This window comes from Fundulus heteroclitus, unplaced genomic scaffold (assembly GCF_011125445.2).
Source record: "Fundulus heteroclitus isolate FHET01 unplaced genomic scaffold, MU-UCD_Fhet_4.1 scaffold_186, whole genome shotgun sequence".
In the NCBI taxonomy this organism is placed as follows: Eukaryota; Metazoa; Chordata; class Actinopteri; order Cyprinodontiformes; family Fundulidae; genus Fundulus; species Fundulus heteroclitus.
In genome coordinates, this window is record NW_023396598.1 from 58,647 (window position 1) to 65,832 (window position 7,186).

The 7,186-nt window shown below is 34.5% G+C and overlaps 1 long non-coding RNA gene across 1 annotated transcript; it reads right to left on the bottom strand.

Moving 5' to 3' along the window:
* Positions 1–1,012: 1,012 nt before the first annotated feature.
* Positions 1,013–4,544, bottom strand: LOC118558971. Its single transcript, XR_004928571.1, has 5 exons — positions 4,443–4,544; positions 2,496–2,570; positions 2,351–2,413; positions 1,902–1,970; positions 1,013–1,241 (listed from the first exon to the last, which is right to left on the bottom strand). It is a non-coding gene; the product is annotated as an uncharacterized LOC118558971 (long non-coding RNA).
* Between the last annotated feature and the right edge of the window lie 2,642 nt (positions 4,545–7,186).

A 7,186-nucleotide genomic window follows, 5' to 3' on the forward strand; every position in this document is an offset into this window, starting at 1 on the left:
ATGTGTGGGCTTCCCCCAGCGATGATATAGGTAGACCAGTTCACTTCATACAGACAATTGGAGACGCAAATACTCAATGAAGTCATTCCAATATATTAGCATAACTTTCAGTTTAAACTTTGATAAGCCTTCTATGTTGCAAAACAATTCTTAATTTATAAAAGCATAACAAATTAGTGTTAAGCCTATAAATATTTATTTGAATGTGATTAAACATTTTCCCATAGTTTAAAAGCAAGAAAATAGGTGTTTATAATTATGACCACCCTTCAAACCATAAAATATCAATTTTTGAGGTTTATCATTTCAGAAACAGTTTATTTCAATCTTAATATTTGTAAAATAACAGCTTTTGAACTTTACAGACTGATATCAGCATTTATTTGGAAATGCCCAAGAGACACAAAAGAAAAAAAAAAATAAAGAAAAAATTAGGATATGTTATAGAAAATCAGGTATTACTATTTTGCAACAATTCTGGTAGGATTGTGCTTCAGCAGTATTAATCAAATGTAATTTATGGAGGACTGATCTCATTACAGTGGGCTCACATCTACAAACCACTATAATAGAGGTTCTCCATATTATCAGGAAGTGACACTAAAATCTTTTTTTTTATATAAAGAACTGAAACACCTGTGGAAACATCCAGTCATACATGCTATCCTGTTGAGGTAAATTGTGATCAACCTCTATCCCTGACCTCCAGCCTCCTGTCCCCCAAATCAGAAAAGGTGCACTTCCATTTACTGGGCCCACTTCTCTATCACACTATGGAAAAACAACAAATACTTCAATGAGAGCTAAAACATGAATAGACATTTGCCTGTTTTGGCTGAACCGTTACATTGTTGATTATGTATGTAAACCATTGTTCCATTGTTCTAAGACATCTGTTATAACATATTGTTGTATAATACTTCTGCTTTTTAGCTTTTTTAAATGCTTTTGAGTGAGTCTGGAAAATATTTAGTTTGCAGTTCATAAAAACTTAAAAACATAAAGCAGAGCATTTCACTTTCTTTAATTTAGTAGCCTTACCAAAAAGAACCCATCAATATTTTAAAATTATTGTTTTCATCGTCTTAGGATGTTAGGAAACAAGTTTTATGTACGTTTGTAAACACACAGGTCTTAAATATTCTTTTTTTAGAATAAAAAGGATTAAATACTCAGTAAAGAATAGACTGGCTGTGGATCCGATGAATATTGTCTGATGGGAGCTGCACAAACTTCCTGACCTGAAAAAAAAGGAAATTTATCAGTGAAAATTATGGTTGAAATACAAGTCATTGTTTTAAATCCATAGCTCAGTCAGTTTGTGTGTGTAAATATTTATGACTTTGTGAAGCTCGGGTTAATATGCATTTAATCAGAAAATTATATAAAAAAAAGTTACATCAAGTTCAGCTGCAGCAGAATTTATTGTTTTTGCATTTTGTTTCCTTGTAGATGCTGTTGTGTAAATGAGAAAACTGAGGGGCTCCTTATTGCAACCTGTGGTTTTTAACTGACAAGATAAAATTATTCTCTGTGCTTTAGGTAAATATATCTGCAAAGTGGTGTAAAAGCTGTTGTCTTATCGCACACAATGATACACTAATATCACTGTGGTTGACCACAGAGCTGCTCTGACAAGTTAAAAATGCCATCGTAGAACTTTCTTTATTTCAGTAGCCTTACCAAAAGAGTGACTGGGAGAAATAAAATGACACAATATAAATAAAAGATTTTCTGTAGACATTGCATAGGGTTGAGTTCAGTATTTTGACCCCATAAATATTTTACAGTGATTGTTTTCATTTTCTTACAGTGTTAGGAAACAAGTTTGGCGCACGTTTGTAAATGTCACAATTAAATGTCTTAAATTGTCTTATTTTAGAATAAACAAATATAAATACTCAGTAGAGAATAGATTGGCTGTTGATCCGATGAATGTTGTCCGAAGGGAGCTGCACAAACTTCCTTCCCTGGAAAAAATGTAAATTCATTAGTGAAAAATGATGTCATTGTTTTTGTAAGTTTGTGTGCATAAATATTTGTGACTTTGTGAAGCTCGGGTTACTATGCATTTAATCAGATAATTATATGGAGAAGTTACATCAAGTTCAGCTGCAGCACATTTTTGTTTTTTCATTTTGTTTCCTTGTAGATGTTGTTGTCTAAATGAGAAAACTGAGTAACCTGTGGTTTTTAACTGACACGATAAAATTATTCTCTGTGCTTTAGATAACTAGATCTGCAAAGAGGTGTGAGAGCTGTTGTGTTATGTCGTACACACTGATACACTAATATCACTGCATGGTTCACCACAGAGCTGCTCTGACCGCCACCGTAGAACAGAAAGTACCTTTCTTCCTTTTTTGGACAGAAGCATACGTGGCTTGGCCTGGTCCATTTGCAGCATCTCCACCTGACAATTTAAAGACACAGGAACTGAAGCTGTCTGACAATTGTTTTAACCATTGTTAAAAAAAAGAGAAAAAACCACCAACCATTTGTTGAGTTTGGTTTGTTGACAGCAGCATACGCGGTTTCATTTAGATCCGTGACCGTCTCATTTTTCAAGGCTGCAGTGACATATGGAAACAAGAAAAGCCAAAGACTTACACCTCAATTATATGTACCACAAACATGAAGCTATGTTGAAGTGTTTGCAGCTTTTTGAGTAGTTATTGTTTCTGGATAGATTAGAAACTAAGAAAACCACATCTAATCTAGATTATGAAGCAGGCAAACATCAAGCTTCTAGAATGGTCTTTCCAATAGGACCCCAACCCATTCATGACTAATGTAGGAGCTAGCCTGTTATGTTACGTATATACATGTTAGAAGTGGTCATGAGGTGAGACTTTAACATATTGGGGTTGCCAGGTATGTAAGGGGAGCATGTACCTGGTTTAACAGGTGTGGGTGTAAAGAGAGGAGCACACACTCTACAGGCGTGTGATGCCTTCTGATGGGAAATGCATGTATGTGAACTTTTAGCATTTTGTGTTTCATGTAGCAGGAAATAAAATAACCAATTACATGTATGTGAATCCTTGCGAAGATTTAGCAATATCTAAGCTTTATGTTTATGCTTATTGACTCTGAATGTGAATGTAAAGTTGAAAAAACAGATAACACAGGTCACTGATGTGGATTCAGACCCTGGTCTCGACCTTTCTGTGTTATCGAGTCACCTGATGGATGTGGTTCAGCCGAGCTCCACACGTCTCCACATGTGTGGAGCTCTGCGCAACAAAATCCACCTGGCTAGAGTCAAGTTAGGAAAAGTGGTGTCCTGGCAGTAAAGAAAATGGAAAGAAAGAAGAGAACTAAAAAAATAAATGATGGGGTTGATTGGTTGCTCATTTTATCTTGTGCTCTTTCTCTTCCGTAACGCTTGTGGGCTACGGAGGGAGGAGAAAGTTAAAGCACTGCAAAAGGGAACTAAATTTAAGTAACATTTTCTTGAAATTAGGGTATTTATGCTTGATTTGCGCAGGTAAATGATATTATCTGCCAATGGAATGAGTATTTTGACCCCTAAAATAAGATAATTAGATATACTACACTTCAATTAAGATGATGGAGATGAGTTGTTTCTATTTTAATGAAACAATCTTATTCCATTGATAGAACATTTTATGTACCTGCTATAATAAAGAACAAATGCACTCATTTCAAAAACATTTGACTTACTTTAGTTCCCTTTTTGCAGTGAGCAACCATTTTATTCGATGTAAATTTGATGTTTGTAATAAAGAAAGTGTAAAAACTTTAAAGAAAATGAAATTCTAAAGAAATTGAAATATGTAGGAACAAGAGTTTATTGAAAACTGGACAATATAAATGTGATTTATTAGATAGATTGAGTTTATAAATACTTCTTGGATTTTTTTATTTTTTCATTTTATACAATTGGAAAATAATTTTTTTGAATAAAGTCTTATAGTATGTATTGCACAGATTGGCAACCTGTTCATGATGTACCCCGCCTCTCGCCCGGTGAACGCTGGAGACAGGCACCAGCACCCCGCGACCCCATGAGGGATTAAGCGGTTCAGAAAATTGATGGATGGATGGATAATATGCATTGCATTTCTTTTTTGTAAAAAGGCTGGTTTTGTGTTGATATTCTTTTTTGTTGCTTATTGTATATGGTAGCACATCTTTTTAAACTGAATTTCTTTAAAGAAAATAATAGAAAAATTGTGTTTTGGTTAATTAGCATGTTAAAAAGCAATGTTATTTTGAATATGCTCAGTCTACCCTGAAAAATCAGTTCAAATGCCGCTTTACAAAGCCCATCTAATCATTGTTCAATGTAAACCTTTCAGTAGCATCTTGTGTTATCCTTTTCCCAAATCACTAAATTTAATAATAAAACTGTGTATATTGTTGACAGAAAATAAATATGCAAGCTAAGAATAAATAATAACATGATTCAGTGTTACCTTTGCGTTTCTTGAAGAAAATCAGTCCAGTCACCAACAGTACAAAACCAAGGCTGCACAGCAGAATGAGGATTAATGAGGGCACAAACCGGTCCGGCTCAGTCTTTTTATTCGACCCTGAAATGAACATTTTTTTAATTAGGAAATACCAAAAGATTTTAAATGCACCCTTTTTCTTCTGGAATGTTTTTAGCCGTAACTCAATTCATAGAACCTATACACATTACTATTCCTTATATAGGACATTTTTGACCAATCTGTATAATATGATTGAACTTGATTTTGTAAAGTGCCTTGAGATGACATGTTTCATGATTTGGCGCTATATAAATAAATTGAATTGAATTGAATTGAAAATTACACACAAGCATAACGAGCTAAATGTAAGCCTGTAAAATAAATCCTGCATACGGTATACCAAGAGTGCGGCATGTCAGCCACGTTGACTCTTGAAGTTTAGAAATGTTCACCTTTGATAATCAAATCTTAAATACATCACTGAAATCATCATTTTGCCTTCTGATCTAACAGCCCTTTCTCCATCTTTATATGAGATGGATCACAGAGGGTAACAGGTCCACAATAGAAACCCAAAATATCCAGTCGCACCCAGAGTCTCTATGTTGAGTTCTGTTGGCTTTAAGGAGATGTGCCCTAGGGCTAATTTGTTTTAGTGTGGAAGACCAATGACTCTGTGCTGACAGGTGTTTATCACCTTTATCAAAGGTTAAAGCTACATAGCCACATTATTTTACTTTTTTTAATTTATTCGCTGGTAGCTCACTGTGGTTGCATACAAAGTTTAACTGAAACATCATCACATCCTGCTGGCACATTAGTTGTTATTTTGATGTTTAATGCTGTATTTTTGTTGTATTTGTAAATAAATAAAGCTTTTTTTTTGTTTATTTATGATTTTAATGGGTGTTCGTACTGCACATATGCACAGCAGGGGATAAAACAAGGAAGCGGCTAATGGCTATTAACATCTCCCAGCAAAACAATGAAGAACGGTCCAAGATCCAATGGTGGGAAAAAGAAACAAAAAAATATAATTCCAAGAGGGAAAAGCCTGGAATGTTGCTGGGAATACAATATGATCACTAAAGTGGACGTTACACCTGCTGAGGCTAGAATGTGACCTCTCGGTTGATTGATGTGAGTAAATGTGAAGTTGCTGTAAATCGTTTTATTTATTTAATAACAGTTGGTCTTCCACCACGCCGAGCTGCCTCTTTACTGCGAGGCATTGCAGAGGGTCAGGCTCGATCTGGCATAATTTACAAATGATTTATTGATTAAGGAAACCAGCATTGTGATAGTTCTGCGATACTGCTGGTCGGTGGTGCCACGTTTGTTTATAGCTGCTAATTGCACCCAATGTGGGGCTATATTTATCCACAAAAAGGACCATCAGAACAATATCAGAAGAGAGGCTTGGTGTATATAACCTTATTTTATCATGATCAAATGGTTTTTGGTGTTATTTTAAACATATAACGTGGCTATATACCTTAAAACCATGCATCTAAAACTGGGTTTAAATCTTGACAAACTTTTTGATTTTTAACCAGATTGAGTAAATAATGTTTAAAGAAAAACACAACCTGCCTTAAACATGCAGAAAATGTAGATCGACTGCTCTGCTGTATTTGCCTTTTCATATGTGAATATCTCTATTCATATTTGTTTACTTAACAGTACTATCAATCTTTTTCCAGTTTGAATATAACTATTGTGGTGTTTCTATACTGAGTATGTCTCCCATACTAAGTACTATACTGAGTTTGAGAAATAACTAGTTTTACGGTTGACAAACTCAGTGAACTGTCTGAGTTTGAGGTGGATTGATATTTTGATGTTATTTTCATTAAGGTGATTTCAGTTTTTTAACATTTTGTTTTAAAGTAAAACATTTTTATGTTATAATTAATCATTTATATTTATTAATAATTTTTATATTTTTTCAATTAAATTATGTGCATTCTATCAAGTTTTCAATATTAAATTGTGATCTCAATGACTGCATTGATTATCTTGGGAGAACAATAGGAAATGAATCAGCATGGATGACTAAATAATTGATTATCAAATTGCAGAAACGTATTATTGCTGTTCAGGTACTTCTAGAACTGTTTAGCAAAATCATTTTGCCCTATTTGGATGTAGCACAGTTACTGTAGCGCTGTTGCCATGCAGCAAGATGGTCCTGGGTTTGAGTCCTACACTTGCCCTGGGTCTTTCTTCATGTTCTCCCTGTACATGTGTGACTTCTCTCCGAGTACTTTGGCTTGGTTCCACAGTCCAAAAACATGACTGTTAGGTTAATTGGCCTCTTTAAATTCTCACAAATTAGGTGTGAGTGTGTGAATGGTTGTTTGTCCTGTCTGTCTTTGTGTTTCCCTGTGATAGACTGGCAACCTGTCCAGGGTGTATCCCGCCTCTCGCCCAGTGAACGCTGGAGATAGGCACCAGTACCCCTCATGACCCATGAAGGATAAGCATGTTGGATGGATGGATCTATTTGAAACATACACTAACCTTATTTTACACCACTTCTAGGTAAAACAATCAAAATTATAATTATCTATAACTACTACAATGTTTAAATATGTTTTATTTGGTATGAAATAAACAGATGAAAAAGATGTAAAGAATAAAAACACTGCAGCCATTAATAAAAAAAAAGAAGTCATCACAAACAAAAAATTAAAACGTTGTTGAAGGAAAGAAATATATATCTA